Source organism: Herpailurus yagouaroundi, unplaced genomic scaffold, assembly GCF_014898765.1.
Source record: "Herpailurus yagouaroundi ecotype Mexico unplaced genomic scaffold, PumYag 186, whole genome shotgun sequence".
NCBI lineage: Eukaryota > Metazoa > Chordata > Mammalia > Carnivora > Felidae > Herpailurus > Herpailurus yagouaroundi.
The window spans coordinates 17,802,333-17,830,074 of NW_024412417.1; the positions used below are offsets into that span (position 1 = coordinate 17,802,333).

General features: G+C 36.4%; 1 long non-coding RNA gene across 1 annotated transcript in view; it reads left to right on the forward strand.

Annotated features, from left to right (window-relative positions):
• The window catches only part of LOC121042849 (uncharacterized), a 38,896-nt gene extending 25,853 nt beyond the window's left edge, over positions 1-13,043 (forward strand). Inside the window, exons 3-5 of the long non-coding RNA XR_005796487.1 lie at positions 6,560-6,626; positions 10,349-10,480; positions 10,740-13,043. This is a non-coding gene — a long non-coding RNA (uncharacterized LOC121042849). The remainder of the gene's footprint in view (positions 1-6,559; positions 6,627-10,348; positions 10,481-10,739) is intronic.
• Positions 13,044-27,742: the final 14,699 nt, after the last annotated feature.

Consider the following 27,742-nt stretch of genomic DNA (forward strand, 5'->3'; position numbering starts at 1 on the left):
AGAAGCCAGAGAGGCTCAAAGGTTGGGTAGGGGTTGACCTGGTGAAGAGGAGGGGAGCTCAGGTCATTGTTTTGGACAACAGTGAGAAGGGTTCAATTTGCCAGTTTTGAATCAGACTCTTTATAGTGTTCTTTTTGAGTCTAAGATCTTGGACATTCTGATCTTCCTCAGCAGGTGGGAGAGAGGCATGGATGGCCTTGGCCAAAGTTTACTAAGGGGAGTTATTTCCATAATGCTGTGAGGTTTCTGAAACAGTTATAAGTAGGGAGATCAAACCTGATTAGGTTATCACAGCTCATCCCTTCTCCCTCACAAGAATATTCTTTGAGAGGTATTAAGTATACAAATTTTAAAGTCAAACAGAATAGCAAACTCTCCAGGAATGGCTAGATCATCTTTACCATTTAAACTATGAACTATTTGACCAAGAAAACAATTTGTGAAGATGGGGTGGGTACACTGAGATAAGTTCATCATGAACCCTCATTGTTTTGTGTGGTGATATGTGTGAGTGTCAAATTCTATGGTAGAGAACATTTAACATGAATTTAGCAGAAACATCTCAATAATTAGTGACTACTTAGCTATGAAATTCTTGAATTTTCCTTGGAAACATTTTGAAAGCTATTACATATCTTTCTTCCACCCTACTTTCTGAAGAATATCTAAGAGATAATTTCACACCTTCTGGTACTAGCCATGCTAATCTTAGCCAATCAGAGTCTTTAATTTTGATTGGAATATTTCCCACAGTTCCCACTGTGTATTGTCAAAACTAAAATGGAGGTGGGGGGGTGAGTTAAATAGGTGATGGGGATGAAGGAGTGCATTGTTCTGATGAGCACTGGGTGGTGTATGGATGCGTTGAATCACTATACTGTACACTTGGAACTAATATTACACTGTGTTCACTGAAATTTACATTCAAATCTTAAAAATTTAAAAAATCATTGGGGCGCCTGGGTGGCGCAGTCGGTTGAGCGTCCGACTTCAGCCAGGTCACGATCTCACGGTCCGTGAGTTCGAGCCCCGCGTCAGGCTCTGGGCTGATGGCTTGGAGCCTGGAGCCTGTTTCTGATTCTGTGTCTCCCTCTCTCTCTGCCCCTCCCCCGTTCATGCTCGGTCTCTCTCTGTCCCAAAAATAAATAAAAAAACGAAGAAAAAAAATTAAAAAAAATTTTTTTAAATCATTTAAAAATTAAAAAAGAGAGGGAAATACAACCAGTACAAGAAAAAGTATTAGTCAGTTTAAGGCCAGAACTTAAATGGAATGCTTCTAAAAATCAAAACAGTGTCCCCTTAATGTGATAATATGTATTTACAAACAGGGTTTTGTGGTTGATGTCATCAACCGCTTGGTAAAATATTGCCAATAACATTATTGCCATAAAAATTGGAAAGTTGATTAGTAGGTTACTTAAAACTGTCATCTTAGCCTTTAGAGGATTTATTTAAATATAATTTTAAAACTTTCTTAATATTTATTTTTACAGAAGTTAACTTAGAAATTTAAGATTAGAAAACAGTTTCAAATGAGTGCTGCCGAAACTAATATGTGGGTATGTGGCTTTTGTCCAAAGTGGTCGTTTTTCCCTCAAGGCCAATTTATCATTGATGAAACATCTGTCCAAAACCATTCATGTGTGTTTTGAAAAACTACGATCAATCAACTCTGTTTGGATAGGCAACTATTGCTTTCTAAGTAACGATGGATGATGATAGGTGAATATATTTTTTGGTTTAACTTTAATGTCTGTTTTTCTGAAACTGGAAAAATATCAGGATGGTATTTTGTACTTGTGCCTTATCTCACAATTAAGTTCTTATTGGAAACTCAGAAAAGGAAACAAAGTATTTAGAAGTCTTGTGAAACATTTTATTTTGTGCTAATGGCACTTTCTTGTGGAACTATTTGAATATATGGCCAAGGATGGAATTGGATGTTTATAAAAGCAAATTACTGAAATTTTTTTTCTATTTTGAAACCCTTCTTTTTCTTTAATAAGGCACCAAAACCATGATGTAATTTTACTATTTGAGGGTCTACATACTCCATTTTCCATCTCCCATATCTTCCCCTTCCCATTTCTAGCCACAGACATACATAAGGTATACTGTGCTATATTTACAGGAGCTGAAATTTTTAGTCTTTGCTGATATAGGATAAATAATAAATTTAAATCTCTAGAAAGAGATATATACTATAGGTTAAGCTTTATACTTAACCATTTGTTCATTTATTCACTAAACAATAATTGAACATCTGCTCTCAGGCACATTTTGTATTACACTATAATTAGTTGTTTAATGATCTCATACCAGACTGTGAGAACTTCTATCTCAGTGGCCGGATTAATGAGTAACATTTAGTACATTTTGTATGCATACATGTCAAACAATTGACTATGAGGATTCAGTATGATTGAAAAAAAAAAAGAAGGATAATGGGAAAGAGACGCCTGAAATTTATTCACCTTGTAATGTATGTTAGATATTTTGTGAATCACTTCACTTACATTATCGTTTTTGTTTTATTCAACTTTTACAGTTAACCTTTGAGGAAATATAAAGGTAAGTAGAATCAGGCAGAGTTAGTATCCTGCTCAATGTCAGTGGGCTGGTAAGTTAGAGCTGGAAGTTGAGCTCATGTCCATATGATCTGAGCCCATGTGCTTAGATTGCACAGCTGGCTACCACACAGAAACCCTCACTACTCCTACCAGGCTAAATGAGAAAACAAACAAACAACACCAAAATAAAGTCTTACCACTGTATTACATTAAAAAGAAGTGTAGGGGAGCCTGGGTGGCTCAGTCAGTTAAGCATCAAGCTCTTGGTTTCAGCTCAGGTCATGATTTCATGGCTCATGAGATCAAGTCCCATGACTTATGAGCCCCATGGGTTTCTCTCTCTACCCTTCTTATGTGTGCACTCTCTTGCCCTCTCTTTCAAAAAAATAACAATAGAAAAGTTCTAGTCAATTAAAAAGTATGTAAAACATATATTTGAATAGTAAATATAGGAAGGTAAGAAAATATTTTTATAGTTGATAGGTTTGGATACTAAGAAGAGTCAAAAGACTCAAGTATTCAAATTTAAGTGAAAGTGACCAGTAAAAAATTCATTCAATAAATATGTGAAGTTAGTATTCTAAATACTAGGGATACAATGAGGAACAAGAGAGATAAAAGTACTGCTTTCACTGAGCTTACATTCTTAAGGGAGGAGACAAATAATGATATTTATTCTAGCATTAATGTATATGTAATGCTCATATGCCACATACTCATTTCTCTAAGTGCTTTTGTTCCTCTCTTTCTCTCTCTCTCTCACAAACATGTTTAAAACCCATGACTAAACAGCTCTGTGAGATAGATTCTATTTTATGCTTATTTTAAAGATGTGGAAAATTCATCATAGAAAGGTAAGGAAGTCACCCAGAGTCATAACAGTGCGTGGTTTCAGTGAGACATGGGAAACTAGTTTCAAATCTATGCAGTTCATGCTATTTGTTTTTTTTTTTTATATTTAAAATGTTTATTTAATTTGCGGGGCGGGGGGGGGGGGGCGGAGAGAGAGAAACACAGAATCCAAAGCAGGTTTCAGGCTCTGAGCTGTCAGTGCAGAGACCAACGTGGAGCTTGAACTCACAAGCTGTGAGGTCATGACCTGAGCTGAAGTCAGACGCTTAACCAACCAGGCCACCCAGGCTCCCCACCTATTTCAGGTTTGATTAGTGATATGAAGAAAAAGAAAGCAGAATAAGAGGAAAGAGAAATGGCAGGGGTGATGATTTATTAAGGGTGTTGAACAAAAGCTTTGGGATGAGATGGAATTTAAAAGAGACCTGATAGAAGTAATTATTTAACCATGATGTTATCTTAGCAGGAAAAAAATCCAAAAAAGGAGAAATGATAGATGCAGAAATCCTGCAGTTGGAGCACACTTGATATGTTTTTTTCCTCCACACTTGTATTGTTCTACATATAACAAGGAGTCCAGTGTAAATAAGTAAGGGAGAGAATGGAAATATGGTCGTATAGTTAACCTATGTGCCATGATATGGGATTTTTATTTATTTAAAAAAAAATGTTTTTTAACGTTTATTTATTTTTGAGACAGAGAGAGACACAGCATGAACGGGGGAAGGGCAGAGAGAGAGGGAGACACAGAATCGGAAGCAGGCTCCAGGCTCTGAGCCATCAGCCCAGAGCCCTACGCGGGGCTTGAACTTGCGGACCACAAGATCGTGACCTGAGCTGAAGTCAGATGCTTAACCAACTAAGCCACCCAGGTGCCCCGATATGGGATTTTTAGACTATGCATGGACTTTGGATTATGAGCATAGATCTGATATAATCTAAAAATTTGGAAACTTTATAAAGATTAGACTGTGAACTTACAAGATTGGAGACAGAGTGATTACTTATGAGGCTTTTATAATTTTTCCATGATAAGAGTTCTTGGGCCAGTTGGTAGGAAGTGGATAAATTTTTTATGTATTTTGAAAGAAGAACCAGTAAGATTTACTGATAGATTGGCTCTTTCAATGTAGGAGAATGAAGAATCAGGATGATTCCACACTTGTTGTCTTGTGTAATTGGATGAATAGTTGCCATTCAGTAAGAAAGGAAATACCAGGGGGAAAACTATATGGGGGGTAAGAAGAATCAACAATTTTGTTTTGAATTTTAAGCTTTTTATGCCAAATAACATCTAAGTAGGGATGTTAACTAGGTAGTTGCATATATGAGTCTGAAGACAGGGGCTATGGCTACACATTTGGGAATCATCAAGTTATGAATGATTTTAAGATTGAGGGACTGGATGAGCTCACTTAAGGATGGAGTATAAATTGAGAAGAGGTCTGAGGATTGAGTTTATAAGGCATTCTGACATTAAGAAGTTGGTGCAATGAGAAAAGTCTAGCAAAAGATCTTAGGGAAAAAATGGCTAATGAAGTAGGAGGAGACTTAAGTACTTTTTGTTTTAAAAGTCAAGAAGAAAGTTTTTGGTAGAGGGAATCATTAATATTATTAATTGTTACCAGATTAGATAGGTTGGAGACTGATGGTTGGGTTTATTGATGAGGTCACTGGTGAACTTGTCAAGAGCAATTTTTATCCAGTGGTGGCAATGAAAGCCCATTTGAGAGGAGTCCAAGAGAGAGTGGGAAGAGAAGAGATGGAGAGAATAGGTATTGTGAATTTCTCTCTAAAGGCAACTTATGGGATAAGGTAAAATTAAGGCTGAGTTTTTATAGATACTAGAGATATTACAACATGTTTGCATGTTTACAGGAAGAGTCGGTAGAGAGGGAAAATTGGTAATATAGGACAAAGAGGGCCATTCGCTGGACTGAGATTCTTCAGTGGACAGGAAAGCATGAAATTTAATGAACAAGTTGAGTATTTGGTTCAATAGGATGTATATTTTGGCCACTGTAACAGGAAAGGTGCAGAGTACAGGAATTCAAGTGTAAAGCATTGATATGAAAGTGGGTTGATGCCAATGTTTTCTTTTGATTATTTCCATTTCTACATTAAATAAGACACAGAATCATTTACTGAGGATGATGAAGAAAGATGCTGTGGATTGTATTCCCCCTGCCCCAAATTCATATGATGAAGCCCTGACTCCCAGTGTGATGGTATTTGGAGATGGTACCTGAGTGGAAATTAGGTTAGATGAGGTCATGGGATAGGGCCCTCATAATGAGCTTAGTGTCCTTATGGGAAGAGATGTCAGGTAGCTTGCTTCATCTCTCCCCACCATACAAGTGCACAGTGAGAAGGTAGCCATCTGCAAGCCAGAAGGGAGCTCTTATCAAGGAATCAAAGTGGCCAGCACCGTGACCTAGGACTTGCCAGTCTCTAGAACTGTGAGAACTCCACTCAGGAGAGGAGGTGCTGGAGATGTGAAAAATTATATAATAGTAAGTTTGAAAGGCAGCAATGACGGCTAAAGTAGGAAGTCAAAGTTGATCTGTTTAACATGTTTTTGAGTTTTATTCTAGCTATAAATCAGCTACTTCAGTGCTGAGAGAACAGTGTGTTGGATAACTAGTTTTGAGTTACTATGATGTATGATGGGGGGAAAGGAGACAAAGGCATTAAGGTATTCACAACCATATCGTAAACATATTGTGTAGAGACCACACCATATGTAGAGATCACAGTGGCGATTATAAATAATTAGGAGTATAAGACTTATAATAGTAGGAGTAGTCTATTATAGTAGTAGCCTATTATAAATATTAGAAGTACAGACCACTCATAATCTATTAAATAAATTCTATTGAGCGATGTGGTGGCTTTGTAACATTCACTTTGACTAGACTGAACTGCCTTTCTCAGAATTCTCTGTAGATTTCCAATTATAGTGGGCCACTAGAGACATTTTTACAGGCTATTTGAGAGATGGAAGTTAAACAGAAACATTGGTGTTTCTCAACACAGAGGCACTGGTGCGATCTCAAACTTTGGTGTGACACAGTAGCTGGGTCTGCAGCTTTACCACCTTTGCCTGGATCCTTCTTTAACTCTGCTATTCCTCACAGGTGTGCATTTCGTTCTGTGATGAAGGACACCAGCTTTCTATGTAGGACACCCATATCAAGATCACAGGTGATGAGAATTGGCATAAGTTTTGTCCTTTCCTCATGGCTTGCAGCTCCTGCTTGTCCTCTCTCTTCCCAATGTTAAATCCATCTTCTCTTCCCAACTTCCCTCCCTGTGAACTTCAAGCTCTAGCATCAGAGGAAAGAAAGCAGACTTACAGACACTGCTTAGGCAGCTCTCATAATTGCATAAGACCCAATTCTGGTAACAAATGCCTTATATACAGTGGTTCCTGCCTCTCTGATGAAATTCTGAGAAGAGATTATGAAGTAGGTATTAAACAAATGGAGGGACATATTTATAAACTGGTAAGATTAACTATTATATAGGCGTCGATTCTCCAAATTCATTTATGAATTTGACAGTCCTGATAAGAATCCAGCTGGATGTATATGTCTTAGAACTTCAAATGTCAATATGAATACTTTAACAGTAAGTATGTGACAGAACACAAAAAGCAGCCAGGTTCTGTGCTATACCTCAAAACGTTATACAATTAAGCTGTGTGAAATGTCAAATATCATCAACTATGAACCAAGATTTTCATTTCAGGAATTAAGTAGAATAAAATTATAGTTCTAGCTTGTACATGTATGTGACTTTATGTGTGAGACGCTTGTTGTTGAAGTTCTACACACCCATATCTACACCTTTCCCCCCACCAGCTCATTTAATCATAACAGTCCTAATGAGGTAGATACTTTTCCTATTTTTCAGGCAAATAATTAAAGCACAGAAACATTAAGGACCTTGCACAGGGTCACACCAGAAAGTAACAGTAAAGTCACATCAGAGATTAATAGAGTCAGAACTTCCATCTCACACCAGCCACTTGCTTTTTCTAATATGGGTGTGAACTCTGCTCTTTGAGAACCTTACCCTGGAAAAGCAAAGGCAGGTTGTGGGATACATCAATATCTATAAGGTTTCTTGAGAGGAAGGCAGAAGTTATTTATCTTGTAACTAACTGAATGCACCTGGACCATAAAAGATGGAGAAAATCAGCTCCATGAACAGAGCTAAGTAAGAACAATTGACTTTCATTATTCTTGAGGGTTGCTGAGTTGTTGAAATACAACTGACACGGTAGCCCAGGGATAGACTATTGAGTGAAACATGTTATGGAGCAAGAATCAAGAATCAAGTTGTTTAATATCCTGACTTTATGAGAGGGGCATTTTAGTGTGCACCCACATAAGAAGACACCTTCAGCTCATTGTCATGCCAAGGTGGATCACCTCAATTGCGATCAGCAATCAAAAAGAGACAGGGAGAGGTCATATTGTTCCAGGCCCATAAATGTGTGGTCTCATGGTCAAAGGATGAGGCAGCAACAATGGCTAGAACAAACTCTGCCTCTGGGGAGTAGGAAATGGTTGCTGTGTGTTTGGGTGGGAGGAAAGGATTTGGAAAATTACTAATTTACATAAAAGGATTTATAAGGTTTTAAACTCTTTATGTGCATAAAGGTCTCTGAGTTTTCAAAGATGCACTGCAAAGCACAATGAGGTCCAATTCTTCCTCTATCAAATTAGCAAAAATGCAAATGAGCCTGGGATGAAAACACTGGTAAATGTACCAAGGAATGTTCTAGTTATTGCCGGAGGCAGTTATTCAGTATGACCCTTCTGGATAGCAGTTTATCAATATGTATGAAGAGTCTTAAGAAACATAGTGTCCTCTAAATAGTAATTCCACCCCTGAGTATCTGCCATAATAAAGTAATCCCAAATATTGAAAAGAGATTTATACTCTAAGATTAATACTCTAGCATTAAAATTGTGAAAACTAGAAACACAATGTCCAATCATAATGAAAGAATTAAATAAACCATGGTACATTCACTTATTAAAATATTATGTAAAATAAATAGATTTACAAAGATTATGTAAAAACATGGAAATGCTAATGGAGTAATAAATAAAAAGAATAATACAGAAAACCATATATATAATTATATATGTTTCAGGTGTACATATTTTTGTCAAAGGCTTAGAAAACCAAAACTGTTAGAATAAATAGTTGAAGAAAAATTGATGATTTCTGCCCCTTTGTTTCTACTTGTCTGAATTTTCAGGCCTGTTCATGAGTATGTTTTGAATCAAAAAAAAAGTGAAATGCAATAACAATAGCATAGCAGTGTCAGTTTAATCATCAGAAAGAAAAAGATTCTGTAATAAACAAGACTGAGCCCCTCAAGCTCATCCTGATTAAAACCAAAGAGGAGTTCCAAGACATGAAAAATGTCCTTTAGCGTTCTATTGTAGCTGTTATAGGAATAGCTTTCAAAGGGAAGCTCATAATAGAACCTAAAGAAATAAATGTTCTGAAGATGAGAGAGCTTGGTTTATTTGGAATCAGTTGGCTCAGATACTGTTCTGATTAACCTGCATGGGCAAGATGGAATTTAACTTGAATATTTGGTTATATTGCATCTATCTTGCCTATTCCACTGGAAAAAAAAAAAACACCCTAAATACTGTACTGGGAAAGGATGGGGGTGGCAAGTGAGGAGAAATTTTTGTCAAATGTGTTTTAGATTAGAGACCCTTCTAGACTATAGCTTCGAGGTGGAATTAGTCATTGGCACATATGCGCCTTTTCAAAACTGTTTCTGGTGAAGAAGCAAAGGTGTATGTTTGTGCCAGGTTTTTTCAGCTTCTCTCGCTTTGCTATGTTGTCACTTGAACTGAGATTTGAAGTAGGAGATGGCAGTCAGGGCTCCTAGTTTGTGACCCACTACACAGGATTATTTTTTCTTTTTAAATTTCTTCAGAAGAACTGGTTGCTATTAGTGCATAGTTTTCCAGAAATGTTTAAAAGCACAATAGATAGCATTTTGGGGTTACCGACCTAAAATTAGGGTTTTAGCATATTTTAGAGAAAAAAAATCCTGCCTTTTGCAACAACATGGAAGGACCTTGAGGGCATTGCACTAAGTAAAATAAGTCAGAGAAAGACAAATGCTATGTGATATCACTTATATGTGGAATGTATTTAAACAAACCCAAACAAACTCATAGATACAGAGAATGTATTGATGGTTGTTACAGGTGGTGGGTGGGCACAAAATAGGTGTAAGAAGCCAAAAGATATAAGCTTTCAGTTATAAAATAAGTAAATCCTGGGGATGGAATGTACAGCATGAGAGCTATAGCTAACAACACTGTGTTATGTATTTGGAAGTTGCTAAGAGAGTAGATCTTAAAAGTTCTCAAGGTGGGGCACACTGGGGTGGCTAAGTTGGTTGAACCTCTGACTTCAGCCCAGGCCATGATCTCATGGTTCGTGATAGCCCAGAGTCTGCTTCAGATTCTCTGTCTCTGTCTCTGTCTCTCTCTCTCTCTGCTCTTCCCCCATTCGTGCACATGAGTGTGAGTGCTCTCTCTCACAAATAAACATTAAAAAATTTTTTTGAAAAGTTCTCAAAGGGAAACAAATTTTAACTATGTGTCATGATGAATGCTAACTAAACTTGTTGTGGTAATCATTTTGCAATATGTACATATATCAAATCATGTTGTACACCTAATGTTAATACAATGTTATATGCTAATTATATCTCAATTCTAAAAAAAGATAAGAAATTAGAAAAACCAAAATAAGTAATACTTTTGGATATATAAATCTGAGTTATACTGATAGACTCACAAGATACTATATATAAAGACTACATATAATTTTACTTTTGTTTAAAAGTATCCCTTTCCCTTCTTTTCCAAATGTAGCATTAGTTATTCTTTATTGTGAAATACAACAGGATAACTACTAACCATCTTGGACATTTGCAAATTTTAAGAGATAGACACAGGTGAATGGATCAGGCTTCTACGTTTTTGCTCTTCTTGTACTATGTTCAGGTGAGAATTGTATTATGGGAATTTGTACATTCTGTCTGTGGTGACACTATCTACTATTTTTATTTTCGGAGTTGACAGCTGCCTTCAGCATTGTGCAATGTTTGGCTAGCATTACATTTTGGCTATGGCTGTGTCAGGAGTTTCTTGTGTTATACATTATTGCAATAGATTTTGTTATTGATTCCAGATATGTTTATATATCTTTCTTGTTCTCAGTTTCTGGAGGTTAATCTGTCTAGCATTGTTCCTTTTCTTGCAGAAAGGAATCTGGGAATCCTTGAGAGTTGGATAAAACTGGCACAAAAAATGGAAAAAAAAAACACTGAATGAAATCTTTGGAAAAAAAACAAACCCTACAAATCGACTCAAAGTAAAACCTTTCTTAGGTCTGAAAAAACCTCAGACAAGTTTAGAAGCATTTTTATGTACAGTGTCTTTATCTTCCTGCTGACTTTCAGAAGTAAAAACAAAGACAGACAAAACCCACAAAAGACAAAAACACAAACAAAATAAAAAACAACTCAACGATATGTTCTTAAATGCACAAAATGGTAATTAGGCTTTCGAATTGAAACTGGCTCTTCATGTGGCCAGCAAGAGAACAGCGTGGCCAAAGTGGACAGTACAGCAGCCGGCAGCATCTTTCCTGGTTAATCAATGTGATGGACAGGTGGACATAGATGGATTTTCCTTGAAAGTTGTTCCAGCCAAACTGGTTTTCATAGAAAGGGCTCCATTTTAATCTTTGTTCCAATATAACCACTATATATCAGATATAATCTAAACTGTGTTATTTGTAATTCATATTGCTTCTTTAAACTTTTAGTTGAGCCGAGATTGTTTCTGTCCACCAGATTAAAACTTATCGGGTCCCAAAATGTTTATGTTCACCGTACAGTAATGCAGTTACTTTAAGAGATAAGACAGCATTCGTGCAAAATGCAAAAATAATCAGTGTACGATATTAATTAGCATTTTGAGTTTTAATCCAGAGTAAGGGGCCCAGGCCTGTAGATATTAGGTTCCGGCATTTGAGGAGGAGAAAGAGAAGCTTATCGGTAATGTTCCTGGGCTGGACTTGTCCAGCTGTAGTTTTGGACCATGCCAAGGTTAAAGAGGAAGGAGGGAACAAGGGAAATAAGGAAGGGAAATTCTTTGCTGGCTGGTGGCTGGTATCTTCATAAGCTGGTTTCTAACTCTGGCCCTGGTGGGTGTTTGTAGCTGATACTTTCTTCTGTGGGTACTATGAAGACCCTCTCAGTAGCCCTTTTTAGTGGCAGCTCTCACAGCACATGAGAACATCTCTCCTCCTGACCTCAGCCCTGGTGTGGAGATATCCCCATCCTGGTTCTACACCAAGTCGTTTCATGCTCCAAACCAGCTCTTTCCCCTACAGCCCACATTTGGTCCATGGGAATCAAACATTTCTTGGCTTTTACTAATGGAAGTATAATTCCTTTGCAAATAGAACCATGTTGTCTCTTTCTTTTCCTGAAATAGGTTACTCTAATTTTCTCAGTCCATGGTATCTCTCAGTTATGGAGAGGATTAGGTCCCTCTAGGGTCTCTGGCTGAAACCCTTACTCTTCATTGAGATCGTGAATGACAAACTCCTCTCTTTTCCCCTTGGGGACTGGAGGTGAGGCTCAAGCCCAGCTTTTTCCATAGAAACATTCCCCCAAATATATTTTTCATTCTCTAAATGCTTCGCCCCCCTTTTTATAATCTTGATCTGATTGAATGGTCCAAGGAGCGTGGAACCAGTTTTTGTACATTCTTTTTGTGCATTCTACATTTTGTCTGTCACCTAGCTTTGATACACATCACCTGTTGTATTTTGTTGCATGGACCAAAACCCCAGTTAACACTCTGTTACACTGATGTGAACTCCAATGGTAGTCCCCTTGCTTAGATCTTAGCCTAAGATTGCCAGAGAAAATGGATAACCATTTAAATTTAGGTTTCAGATAAATAGTGAATAATTTCTTTGTGTGTGTATGTCAATTGCTATTGGAGATATGTGTAAACTAAAAAAGTGTTCATCTGAAATTCAAATGTAACTGGGCACCTGGAATTTTATTTGCAAAGTCTGGTAGCCTTCTCTTAGTTAAAACTGCTTAAAGCAACTTAAATAGATTTTGATTAACATTTTATTATCTGCAGGGCTGTATATATGTACTTATGTCTCTCATGTCCAATCTGGATAATTAGATGTAACCTGTGCTGGAAGCCTAAAATAACTGTCCAGCAAATCTGTTTTGACTACAACATGGTTCTGTTTCTGTCCGTGTCGAGATTTGACATCTTCCTGGTGACAAATCGGTCTTTTAGCTACACATGTGTAATTAATCTTGAGGGTGAAGATGGTTTCCCATCAGCCATGTTCAGGCCTAGCTCGGGGAGGGTTATAATAGGATGAAAAGAATTGTAGTACAGAGAATAAGCTGTTTGTCCTGTTATTAAACACTTCACTGCTTGTAGTTAACGATTTTTTCTTCAACTCATAAATACTTGTTATTTGTAATATGTCTTGTAAGCACTTCAAAATATATCCTATTAAGGCCATCTGATTCCACTGTTGATATTATTAGGCATCATGCTATGACCCTGCTTTTAATGATAAACAAATGGGTTGAGCAGTGAGGTACAAAAATCAGAGCGAGAAAGCAATTTACCAAACCAAGTTTTCTGTTCGACATTTTTAGTTCATAGCATGAAGTTAATTTAATGGCATCATCTTTGTGAGAAGCAGTCATTTTGTAGTTTTATGTGTTCTTGAGATCCTGGCTTGGTGGTAGATGGAGAGACAGAGGTTTTTCCACTGTGAGATCTCTGAAGCATGTTTAGAGTATAGAGTGTCTGAGAGGAGTGGGGGTATGTGTTTCATCAAAGATGGGATCCTCCTTAGCTGAGAATTCTGAGATTGTAGCAGAGGATATGATGGTGGAAGAAGAGAATTTATGGAAACTACCTGAGTGAAGCTTTAAATATATAACAAGTGTTTCTGATTATAGATGATAAAATAGTGGATTATTATTCTTTCTTTGCCTGAAAGTTTATAGCATTACCACTGTAATAGTTCACTAGTTTAGTTTATTTCTAAGTTTAAAAAGAATGAGGTCTCTGTAAAGATTATCTTGTATTTGTGAGAAAATACAAGAAGTATATAAGGAACCACCTTAAAAGAAGCTAATGTGAAAAAAACCCCATAAATCATTAACATAACCTGGTTATCTTATACCACCAAAAATTCAGTATGAGCTAATGATATGACGTCAGTGGATAAAATATTAATGTAGTCTTGGTCTGCAATAGTGGAAGTATACTGGTGTGACCATCTCTGAGCTCACTTTTCAGGTATTAACAGAAAATGTATACAGATGCTTAATGCTCATGTGAGGAAGAGAAGACTTAAGTGGGACATTCTAGCTGTCTTCCAATATTCAGAATGTTCCCTCATGTAGAAGATGGATGGAGTATACTTGCAGAGCATAACCTTAGCATCAATGAACAGAACTCACCAGGAGACACATGTCAGCCTAGCTAGCTAACAAAAAGAGTGATCTAAAAAAGGAAACTGGCTTCTCTTTTTGGTAGCCAATGGACTATTGAGAAAGAACACTGAAAGCTCAGATGATCACCTTTCAAAACTATAGAAAAAACAATAGGTGGTTTAAGTTCTTTCCAACTTTATGATTTCATGATTCTAGATATTCTCATGGAACATGTTATTAATTAAAATGTGTAAAGTACTTGCTATCTTCAGTCACTGTCCTAAGGATATGCAGTCATTCATTTATTCAGAAAATATTAACTAACTATAGGTACCAGGCATTGTTAAAGACCCCAATTTTTGCCTTCCTAGAATGATATTCTAAATAGCAGAAATAAAAACTTTATATAGTAAGTGGAAAAAGTGATACATGTTCAAGTTAAAAATGTAACCAGGAAATAGGATGGAGAGTCCTAAGGGAGGATTTGCCATTTTAAATGGGGAAGGCTTTGTTGGGAAGATTATATGTGAGTAAAGCTTTGAAGGGGGTAAGGAAGCAAACCATAGGAATATCTAAGGGAAGAATGATCCATGAAGAGGGAACAGGAAGTGCAAAGGCCCTAAAGCAAGACTTGCCTTTCGTTCTGAACAACTGGGACACCTGTGTGGCTGGAGACAAGAGGCACAGGCGAGAGGAATAGGAGTTGAGGTCAGAGAGATACGAGGGATCAGCTTTTGTAGGGACATTTAGGTCTTGGTTGAGAATCTGCTTTTTCCTCTGGCCAAGATGGGCAGCCACTGAAGGATTTTGGCAGGGAGTGACGTGATGGTTTACTGTGCAATTTGCAGAGAACAGATTGTAGGGAACAAGGGATACAGTTAAGGAGGCTGTTGCAATAATCCTGGAGCAAGAGGATGGCAGCTGGTCCCAAGATGGTCTCAGTAGAGATGGAAAGAAGTGGTCAGACCCTGCATTTATTTTGAAGGTAGAGATAGCAAAATTTGCTGGCAGATTGGATGTAGTGTGAGAGGAAAGAGGGATTAGGATGAAATCAAGGACTTGGACATGAGCACATGGAAGGACTGAATTGGCATGAAATGAGATGGAGAAGACCGTGACGCTTTGGATAGGGTGGGAGGGATATCGTCAGCTTTCCAGGAATTACCCCTTTAACTGTCTTAAAACACTTTGAGGCCAGGACACCTAGGTGGCTCAGTTGGTGAAGTGTTGGACTTCGGCTCAGGTCATCATCTCATGGTTAGTGAGTTTGGAACCACATTGGGCTCTGTGCTGACAGCTCAGAGCCTGGAGCCTGCTTTGGATTCTTTGTCTCCCTCTCTCGCTCTCTGCCCCTCCCCCACTCTCACTCTGTCTCTCCCCTCTCAAAAATAAACATTTAAAAAAATTTTTAAAAACACTTTGAGGCTATCATCTCTACTCCACAGAAGACCAAACTGAAATAGAGGTTAGGGGACTGGGCAACATTCGAAGTGAAGCCAAGATCTGAACACAGGTGCCTAACCCAGGACTTGTCCTCTTAACAACTGTATTGTGATATATAATAAGCCTGGTTACAACATGGCCCCAGTGAGCAGATGGCATAAGCTTAGTAACATAAACCACTAGGAATTTATAGGAATCTGTGAGGAGGAAACAGAAGGTATAGGAAAGGAAGAGCCTGAAACTCTACCTTCTCTATATAAACAAGGACTCCTCTCTCACTGCTCATTATTGGGGAAGAAAAGTATTTTGAGTTAAGAGAGTTTTCTCTGGTTAGCTAATTGTTGAAGTTTTTAAAAATCCTAATTTTTCTAATATGGCATTGATTTTGTGTCATTTATCTAAATTGAGCACAGTGGTACTTTCCTCCCATTTAAACAGTTTTGCTTTCATTTTTAATCATTCTGGCTATCAATTTTCATCATGATAAAGGATGTTTAAATTTTGTATTATATACTTAGCCATCTTCCCTTTTTATGAATATTAAAGAATTTGAAAAGTATAGCAAAGTATTAACATAAACAAGATCACACTAAGAGATAATCACAGTATTTTAGTACATTTGCTTTTAATAAATTTCCATTTAGTATACTTAGTACTCATATTTACAGATGTTATATATGATGGATATTACACTATATACATAGCTTTGTATTATGCTTTTTCACTAACATAATATGAGTTTCCTATCCTATTAAATTCTTTGTAAATATAATGTCTATTCATAATTCTTTTAAGCACCCCCCTGATATCTAATCTGTAGTGTCTTTTTAAAAAGACTTTTCCTAATACTGTTAGTGTTTCCCAAATACAATCATTGGTGTTTAGAATGAAAACATATTATGGCGATTGTGCAGTCTGTGATATGATTGTTAGGCTGTTCTCTCTAAAATAGTCACTGGTGAGAGAAAAAGCTTGAACTGATAAAGTCACTTCACTAGAGATCTATGTTCCAAGCTCTTTGAAAATTTGAGTTGTTATCCCTTTTTTTCATATCAGTAAACTTTGTCAGAGACAACTCTTTTAAAAGCAGGCAAAGAAGTGATGTGCCCCATGCCAATATTTGTAATTTTTTTAGTTTCCTTGGAACTTTTATAGGAAACAATAAATATAAGCCTCTCCAAGTAACAATGTGAACTTCAATTTTATTTTAATGATTCTTCTCCATTAAGTTGTGCTTAAATGTTTAATGTTTTTCAGGGATTAAAAGCTAAGCTATTGGCACAGTCTGTGATGAACAAACGGGGATACAACCGAAAACTGCAAGTTTGGGGATTAAATTTGCTAAATGCTCTGGAAGTATCCTTCTATGTTTTCTTATTTTTAATGAATATATTCTAATATTCATCTCTTTTTATAAACCAACTGTGGGGTGCCTGGGTGGCTCATCTGTTAAGCGTGTGACTTTGGCTCCCCATATTAGGCTCTGAGCTGTTAGCTAACAGCCTGAAGTTGGCTTTTGATTATGTCTCCCTCTCTCTGCCCCTCACCGGCTGCTCACACTCTCTCTCTCTCAAAAATAAACATTAAAAAAAATGTTTTAAGTGTTAAAAAAAACACAACTGCAATAACTTAGTGATCAAACTATGATGATGGTATGTGCCTACTTTATTTTTTACCTATAAACAAATAAATTTAAATTTCAACAAATTTCATGAAGTATTTGTGGTAGCTTATACTTGGGGTCAAGTTTATAAAATCCAAAAAGTAAGTCTTACCTTTTTAACTTGATTAAACAAAGAGGAACAGAGTAGCAAACTATGTTTAAGACAAACTTGTATAAGTAGATGACCAATTTTAAAAAATGGAATATAAAAAAATACACCTAACATCAAGATCATGCTGAGTAGAGTTCAATCTTTGATAATTTATATATTTCTTGAATTATAAAATATTTAAATTATAAATATTAACTGCTTTTATAGAATGGATATTTTGAAGTTTACTAAAAAAACAAAACAAGAATATTAGAGTTGGAGGAGCTTATAAACTTAATTTAGTATAACTAGAAGACTAGTTAGTATGAACTTACTTAGAAATAAACTCCAGGTCATCTTATTTCTCATTCATGGATTTTTTTTTCTACAATAGCACATTAATCACTCTTCCTTATGAAGTATAGGCCTGTAATATGGCTTAATGTTAGGTTAGTAAGCTTATTGTCCAAAGATTCCAAGAGAAGAATGGTATTACCAAGATAGTGACATAGATCCCAATTTTGTTCCCACTCACAAGAACAGCTAATAACTATTCATAGACAAGGCACCACTGAGAAAATTGTAGAACACAGAGTTGAGGCTGAAACAATACCCCACCTCCCACCGGGTACCACAAAGACCAAGACAGACTATATTAGAAGTGTCAGAAAAATGGCTACATGTTGACCACATTGCCCCTCCCTCAAGCCAGCACGGTATCACACTGAGAGGTCTCCCCTGAGCCTATGGTTCTTCCATCAGTGGGGGGGGGGGGGGGGAGGAAGCCTAGGGTGGGCATTCAGCACCTCCAGCATTTTGGGTCACTTCTTGGGAGCCCCTACTCTGATATCACCCCATGGTATTGCAGGAAAATCTGTGAGACTTGACCACTAGGAATTTGATTGTAATGGGGATGAGGGGGGGTATTTGCAACAACCAGTTGCCAGATCTTGGCAGACCAAATTCCTACCTGCAGCATCCAAGTAGTAGTCTGAACTAGTGTCTCAGTTCATCTGCAAAGCCAAGATGATAGTGCAGCCTGACCAGGGAATTCAGTAGGGCACAGATCTGCCTGATCCTGAAAGTCGGTCCATAACTCCAAAAAAGCCTTCCTGGACTTAAAGCCAGTTCACCAGCTTTGCCCAAGCAGGGAAACTAATTCATAGTCCCTCTCATTGCTGAATATAACTTTCAGCCCACCTGACCAGAGAACCTAACCAGAGAAAATGAGACGCTGTGTAGCCCCTTCAACAGTCCTGTGTACAGGGGCACTTGAACAGAGAGCCTAGCCTGTGGTCTTTTCCATCTGCAGAGCAAAATCAGTGGCCCTTTTTGGCCAAGGAATACAGTGCACAGTCTCCCTGATTTGAGTCCTCAAACAATTAGCTATGCGGGTTATGGCGGCCATTCTGCTGCCCTGCCAGGGCAGAGAAACTAACTCATAGCTGAACCTACTGCTGAGAATATTACACAGTTCTGACATCTAGGAAGACTGAAGAGAGAACCCAGGCAACAGTGATGCCCATCCTACAGCCTTGCTTGGGCAGGAAAACAAGTCAGAAGTCCTGTTTATTCTTGACCATTGGTACATACTCCTTACCCCCCATCTCAGAGTTTAGCAGAGGCCTTGCCCCAAAATGGACTCTGATAGTAAATTTCATGTACCAGGACATTAGAAGCAGACCTGGCCAGAAACTCAAACTGAACTTATTGGTAAAATACTGTCTCTTCCAAAATGAACCTGTAAAGATGGGAAGAGGAAACTCCTTACTCAAATATACAGATACTAATATAAGGGATTCAGGGATCATGCATAAAAAAATCAAGTAAGGATGAGCTACCAAAGAACACTAATAAAGCTTTAACAACTGACCAAAAGAAATGGAAATCAACTCTAAGACATGGAATTTGGAATAATCATCTTAAAGTTTAATGAACTCTAAGAACACAAGATATGCAACTAAATGAAATTAGGAAAGCAGTGCATGAACAAAACAAGAAATTCAGCAAATAGAGGGCATCAAAAAACAAACAGAAATCTTAGAGCTGAAAAATACAATGACTAAACTGAGAAGCTCAATACAGAGATTCAAAAGCAGACCCAATCACGAAGAATGAACGAACCAGGGACCTAGAAGGCAGGACATTTGAAATTGTCCAGTCAGAGGAGCAAAAAGAAAAAAAAAAGTGAGTGAAGAAAGCCTATGGGACTTATAGGACACAACCAAAACAAACAATATCCACATTGTGGGAAAGCCAGAAGGAGAAAAGAAGGAGCATAAAGTATATTTAAAGTAATAATGGCTGAAAATTTCCCAAGCCTGGGAAGGGAAATGAACATCCAGATCCATGAAGCCTAAAGGGCCACAAATAGGGATATCAAAGACACATAATTAAATTATTAAGTCAAAGAAAAAGAATTTTGAAAGCAGAAAAAAGAAGTGACAAGTTACATACAAGGGAACACCCATATAACTATGAGCCTATTTTTCAACACAAACTTTTCAGGCCAGGAGAGAATGGGATGATATTCAAAATTCAAAATATTGACAGAAAATAACTGTCAAACACGAATTCTGTACCCAGTGGAAATGTCCTTCAGAAGTGGACAGATGAAGAATTTCCCAAATAAACAAACCTGAGGTAGTTTATCACCACTACACTTGTCTTACCAAAAAAAAAAAAAAAAAAAAAAAAAATCAAAGGGAATCTTTTGAATGGAAATAATGGATGCTAATTAACATTGTAAAAACATAAGGAAATAGCACAAAACTCACTGGTAATGCTAAATACATAGTCCAAGTTAAATTCTTTAATATGGTAATAGAGGTGTGTAATTCACTTACAATTCTAGTTTAAAGTTAAAAATGTAATAAAAATAACCATACCTACAATAATCTGCTATTGGATTCACAGTGTGAAATACATAAACTTTAACATCAATAACTTAAAATGTGAGGGAGAGAAGAAGTATAAACTTTAGGAACACTCTCAAGGTTAATTTGCTAACAGTTTAAAATAGGGTGTTATAATTTTTTAAATTTTGTTAAAGTTTATTTTATTTTTTGAGAGACAGAGACAGAGCATGAGCAGGGGAGGGGCAGAGGGAGAGGGAGACACAGAATCTGAAGCAGGCTCAAGGCTCTGAGCTGTTAGCATAGAGCCCAATGTGGGGCTTGAACCCACAAATGCGAGATCACGTACTGAGCTGAAGCTGGATGTGCAACTGACTGAGCCACCCAGGCAACCCTATAATATTAAGGTACCCTATGTAAGTCTCATGGTATCCACAAGGGGAAAACCTGTAGTGATCATATAAAAGAATATAATAAAGAAATCAAAGAAAACTGACACAAAAAGACATCAACACATGCACAAAAACCACAGCAGGAATAGAGGCAAGAAACAATGTATCTATAAAATAACCAGAAAACAATTTACAAAATGGCAATAGTAAGTTCTTGTCTATCAACAATTACTTTAAACATCAATGGATTAAATTCTCCGATGGAAACACACAGAATGGCTAAATGGATGAAAAAACAAAACAAAAAACAAAGATCCAATGAAATGCTGCCTACAAGAGACTTGCTTTAGCCTTAGATGCACATAGAATGAAAATGAATGAATCAAAAATGGTATTTCAAGCAAATGGTAAACAAAGCAAACCAAACAATAACAATAAAAAATAGGGGTAGCTATACTTTTATCAGACAAAATAGACTTTAAACTAAAAATGGTAAAAAGAGACAAAAAACATTGTTATATAATGATAAAGTGATCAATCCATCAAGAAGATATAACAATTGCAAATATTTATGAACCCAACATTTGTGTACCTTAAAGCAACTAAAAGAGATAAAATGAGAAATCAACAGCAATATGATAATAGTTAAGGATTTTTATACCCCCTCTCAAAAACAGATAGATCACCTATACAGAAAACATAAGGAAACATCAGATTTGAGCAACACTATAAACCAAATGGACATACCATATATATGCAGAACATTCTATCTGACAACAGAAGAATACACATTCTTCTTGAGTGTGCTTAGAACATTTTCTAGGATAGACCATATGTTAGGTCACAAAACAAGTCTTAGAAAACTTAAGAAGTTTGAAATCATACCAAGTTTCTTCACTGACCACAATTGTTTGAAACTAGAAATTAATAACAGGAGAAAAACTGCAACTCATCAATATGTGGAAATTAAACAACAGTTTCTTAAATAATCAACAGATCAAAGAAGAAATTAAATGGAAAAGAAAAAGGTGTATTGAGACAAAAATGGGAACACAACATGACAAAACTTATGCAGCAAAAAACAGTTTTAAGAGGAAAGTTCATACCAATGAACACCTACATTAAGAAATAAGAAAGTTCTTGGGGCACCTGGGTGGCTCAGTCAGTTGAGCATCTGTTGCTTGATTACAGTTCAGGTCATAATCCCAGGGTCATGGGATTGAGCCCCATGTTGGGCTCCATGTTAGAGTGGATCCTGCTTAAGATTCTCTCTCTCTCTCTCTCTCTCTCTCTCTCTCTCTCTCTCTCTCTGTCCCTCTAACCCACTCACAAAAGCAAGAAACATGAAAGTTCTCAAATAAATAACCTAACTTTATACCTCAAGGAAATAGAATAAACTGAACCCAAAGTTAGCAAAAGGAAGGAAATAAAGATTAGAGCAAAAATAAATGAAATAGAGAATAGTAAGACAATAAAAAAAGATTAACAAAGAGTTGATTCTTTAAAAAGATTAACAAAACTTATAAGCTTTTGGCAAGATTAACAAATAAAGACCAAATCAATAAAATCATATGAAAGAGGAGACATTACAACTGATATCACAGAAATACAAAGGATCATAAATAGGTATTTATGAACAGCTATATGTGAACAAAACAGACAACCTACAAGAAACAGGAAAATTCTTAGAAGCATACAACCTATCAAGATTGAATGAGAAGGAAATAGAAAATCTGACCAGACTAATTACTAGTAAGGAGATTGCATGAGTAAGAAAAAAAACTTCCAATGAAGAAAAGCCCAGGATCAGATGACTTCACTGGTGAACATTTAACCAAGAATGCCAATCCTTCTCCAATTATTCCAAAAACTCAAAGTGTAATTTTATGAGGCCAGTATTACCCTGATACCAAACCAAAAAAGGACACTATAAGAAAACTACAGGCCAATATCTATGATGAACATAGATGCAAAAATTCAATAAAATACTAGCAAAATAAATTCAGTAGCATGTGAAAAAGATAATGAACTCAGTAGACAAAAAAGACCATTCACCATGATCAGTGGGATTTACCCCTGGGCTGCAAGGATGATTTAATACACACAAATCAATAGGATACATCACATTAATAGAATAAAAGAAAAAAAAATTGTATCATTTCAATATACATAGAAAAAGCATTTAACAAAATTCAATATTTGTTAATGATAAAACACCCAATTAGGTATAGAATGAACTACCTCAACATAATAAAGATCATATATGATAAACATACAGCTAACATCACAGTTAATTGTAAAAGGTTGAAAACTTTTCCTCTAAGATCAGGAATAAGACAAGCATGCCCACTCTTAGCACTCTTATTCAGCATAGTGTAGAAATCATAGCCAGAGAAATCAGGCAAGAAAACAAGTAAAAGTCATCGGAATCGGAAAGGACAAAGTAAAATGGTCTCTATTTGCAGATGACATAATTTTATATACAGGAGAATCCTAAAGAACCCACCAAGAGCTGTTCATCTAAAAGATAAATTCAGAAAACTTACAGAATATAAAATTAACATAGAAAAAACCAGTAACCTTTCTATATACTAGCAATATTTTTTTATTGGAAAAGGAAAGTGACTCCATCTACAAAATTAAAATAAATAAGTAAATAATGCTTAGGAATAAATTTAACCAGGAGGCAAAAGATCTTTACACTGAAAATTGCAAGGCACTGATTGAAAGAAATTGAAGAAGACACAAATAAATGAAAAGGTATTTGTGTTCATGACATAGAAAAATATTATTAAAATGTCCATACTACCCAAAGCCATCTATAGACTCAATGCAATTCATATCAAGATTCCAATGACATTTTTTTTACAAAAGTAGAAAGAGAATCCTAAAATTTATATGCAACCACAACGATCCAAATAGCCAAAGCAATCCTGAGAAAGAAGAATAAAGTAGTAGGTATCACATTTTCTGATTTCAAGCTATACTTAAAGCTATGGTAGTCAAAACAACATGGTACTGGCATAAAAAGAGACATACTGTTCAATGGAATAGAATTGAGAGCCCAGAAATAAACCCACTTACATACAGTCAACCAATATTTGATAAGGGATCTTAGAATAGTCAATGGAGAAAAGATAGTCTTTTCAATAAATGGTGCTGGACAGATTGGATATTCACATGCAAAAGAGTAAAACTAGACCCGTATTCTTCACCACTCACAAAAATTAACTCAAAACGGATTAAAGACCTAAGTGTAAGACTGGATACTGTAAAATTCCTCAAAGAAAACAGGGAAAAAACTCGTTGACATGGGTCTTACCAATGATTATTTGGATATGACACCTAAAGCCTATTTAACAAAATAAAAAATAAGTGGGACTACATCAAAAACTTCTGCTCAACAAAATGAAAACACAACCTATCAAATGGGAAAAGAATATTTGCAGGACAACAAAGAGTCCAATTAAAAATGGGCAAAGGACCTGAGTAGAATAACTGGAATATTTTTCCAAAGAAGATATGTGAATGGTTAATAGGTACATGAAAATCTGCTCAACATCGCTAATCATCAGAGAAATGCAAACCAAGGCCACAATGATACAGCACCTTACACTTGTTAGTATGGTTATTATCAAACAAACAAAGGATAACAAATGCAAAAGAGAGTGTGGAGAAAAGGGAACATTTGTGCACTGTTGATGGAGTTGTAATTTGATCCAGCTACTATTGCAAATGAATGAAGTTCCTCAAAAAATTAAAAATATAACTACCATATATGATTTAGAAATTCTGCTTCTGGATATTTATTGAAAGGAAATGAGAACACTATGTCAAAGATGTATCTGCACCCCTATGCTCATAGCAGCATTATGTACAATAGCCAAGACATGGAAATGACCTAAGTTTTCATGAATGGATAAAGATGTGATCACACACACACACAGCCATAAAAAAGAATGAAATCTTGCCATTTGCAACAACATGGACTTTGAGAGCATTATACAAAGAGAAAGACAAATACTGTAGGATCTCATTTATATATGCAAACTAAAAACAAAACAAAGATTTGTGGTTTCCAGAGGTGGGGGTTGGAGAAGGGATAAATGGATGAATGTGGTCAAAAGGTACAAGCTTCTAGTTATAAGGTAAGTAATTACTAGAGATGTAATGTTTAACATAGTGACTACTATAGTTAATACTGCTGTATGGTACCTTTGAAAGTTGTTACAAGAATAAATCCTGAGTTCTCACTACAAGGAAAAACTTCCCCCACCCTTTTCCCCCTATATTTATAGGTGATGGCTGTTAACTAAATTTATTGTGGTAATCATTTCACAATATATGTAAGTCGAATCATTATGCTTTACACCTTATATTTATACAGTACTATATGTTTAATATATCTCAAAACTGGGAAAAAGAATGAGACCAAGAGAAATTTAGAGCTTGTGTTGATGTCATATTCCTTCAGTTTTAAGATGTCTTCATTGTTTATAAAATTGGTCTAATTATATTAGTTCAGTTAAATAAAAATACTACCACACAAGTATTATAATGTTACTGAGAGTAGAAATAGTAAAATAAGTATCTTACATTCAAAGATATAATTATATGTATTCTCTTTGCAGTTACTTGTTGGCTTGTGTACATTTAGACTCTGCTCAGACACAATTTAAAAAAATCACCTATTGCGGCGCCTGGGTGGCTCAGTCGGTTAAGTGTTCAACTTCGGCTCAGGTCATGGCCTCACAGCTCATGAGTTCGAGTCCTGTGTTGGGTTCTGTGCTGACAGCTCAAAGCCTAAAGCCTGCTTCAAATTCTGTGTCTCTGTCTCTCTCTGCCCCTTCCCTGCTTGTGCTTGGTTTCTCGCTCTCTCAAAAATGAATAAACACTAAAAAAAATTTTTAAAAAGATCACCTATTGACTTATTCCAATAGGAATGCTCCCTATTAAGGTGCAAATTCTCTAAATTTGTTGGTGATCCAGTATAGTGACTCTAGTGTCATGAGTCTTCATTTACATGCCCTTCCTTAACAATGTCTGAACAGGTTTACTTGATACTTTTCCAAGATCAACAAAAGAATTCTTTGAAACTTAAAATCTACTTTTTAAAATATTCAGTTTATAGTTAACAGAAGCTTAAAGACCATTCTTTCTTTCAGGTTGCTTGCAGCATTTTCCCCAAACTTCAGAAAATTCATGGCACAAGTGTCACTCCTTATGGCTCTTCTACTTTGGACAGTCATGGAGCTAAAGCGTAGAGCTTATATACAATGAAACACATAAAATGGAACTCTAGCAACTGCTATCCTATTGTCTGAATTGGCTCTTTGGTTGAAAACTATCAACCATTTTCTTGCTGCTGGTGAAGTCCCTAGGTGGGCATGCTTAGAATGAGTTTTGGTCTATTTTAAATATTTCTTTTTTCTTAGTTTTGTTTCTGCCTCTGATTCATATGGTCTACTGCTAGATCCGACATCTGATAGCAGTGATTGCTTGCCTGCCATTGTTCAAAGCTCAGTTTGTAAATGACAGATGCTTTCTGTCCGAACTTCATGAATTCTATCAGTTTTAATTCTACCGCTTCTTCTATCTATTGCTATTGCTCAAATAGATACAAGAGGGAGTTGTAGGAACTACAGTTCTCTTGTGTAACTCCTTCCAAATGCTCTTAAGTAACAAGAATGGCTCAAATACTCTTTGAATGAGTTTTGGCAGGAAATATAATATTGCCTGTACTGATAGATGCTGGGAGACATTCATTACAGAAACTCTTTCTAAATCTGTTTCCTTCATTGTTGTTGACTATCTTTTACTTCAAACCAATATAAACAAAAATAAACATGCAAAAAAACCCCAAACAAAACAGAACAAACAAACCTGTTGCCCTGTGTTCCTGTATTTGCAAAAGGTTGTAGATGAGAATTTTGCTTATAAGAACATGTGGGTTACACTGGGATCTCAAAAATCACTTTCTTTAGGCTGTTTACAACCCATGCAGAGAAAAGACTGGTCATAAGAAAGAGGTGATTCCAAATCTTTGAAAGATGAAACAAGAATCAGTTAGTACAGGAATATTAGGTGGTTCCAAATATTAGGTTGTTTCTTGAGCTGAATAAATTCCAATAAAGAAAATAAAACAGTTAGCAGCCTTTTCCAGAGTCAAGGAACAAAAATAATCCACAGACAGGACTTTCCTAATCTCAAGTTACTTCAACTTTTTAATATTTGCTGTTTGTCACTCTTAGAGTCCAGTACTGAAAGTGAGACACACAATGAGGAAATTGCAAATGAACATGAATAGGATATAATTAACCATACCTATTTTGATCATTTGCTCTCCTTATGGACTCATATGTCTATGACTATTTGCATTTTATACGTTTATGGAGAAAAAAAGAGGTTCAGTGAGGGGAGAGAGAAAGATACTAATACATGACTCTAATTTATATAGATATGTTCAAAACAGGATAGTTTTAACAGCTGAATTCCATCAAACAAAAAGTTCTATCACTTTGTAAAGAATTCCATGACTTCCAGTTACTTTGACATCTGAACATGATTAAGTAAAACCATTCAGTAAGGTTCACCCAGTTTTCATTGCTACATCAGAGACCTGTGCCACCATTGTTCCAAGTGCTACTCTGTCCTCTCCAGGGTATCTGGAAAAGCCCAGTTAAGAGATTTGTAAGAAATTTCTTCCATTAGGCAGAGTTCCCCCTCAGCATTTAAAAGAGAATATTCTCTTTCAAGTAGCTTTTCTTCATGAACTATTGAGATATTGTGTCACATTTGCTGTTAGGTTTCACTGCCCACTCTGAAGGGCACTGAATACTTCTCCTTGTCCTAGCAATGAAATCATCCTGGGATTATTACCAGAACAGTAGATGTTACTGCAGAAATGTAAAGTGAAAGATGAACAAACGCTGAGCTTTTTTGCATGTTGAAATATATTTTTAAAGTTCAAGACAAGGTGATAATATTAAGGAATTTTGAATCGCAAGAGCTGTGTTTTGTATTTTTCAGAAGGAGAAACTGGAAAGTTCAAAGCATAAAGTTCATGCCCCCCCAAAATGTTTTTTTCCCTCAATCATTTTAATTTTTAATATTAATTTTTTGAGAGAGAGACAGAGCACAAGCAAGGGAGGGGCAGAGTGGGAGTGGTGGGGGGGAATACAGAGAATCCAAATCAGGCTCCAGGCTCTGAGCTGTCAGCACAGAACCTGACATGGGGCTCAAACCTATGAACCTTGAGATCACGACCTGAGCTGAAGTTGGATGCTTAATTGACTGAACTACCCACATGCCCAATCTTTCTTTT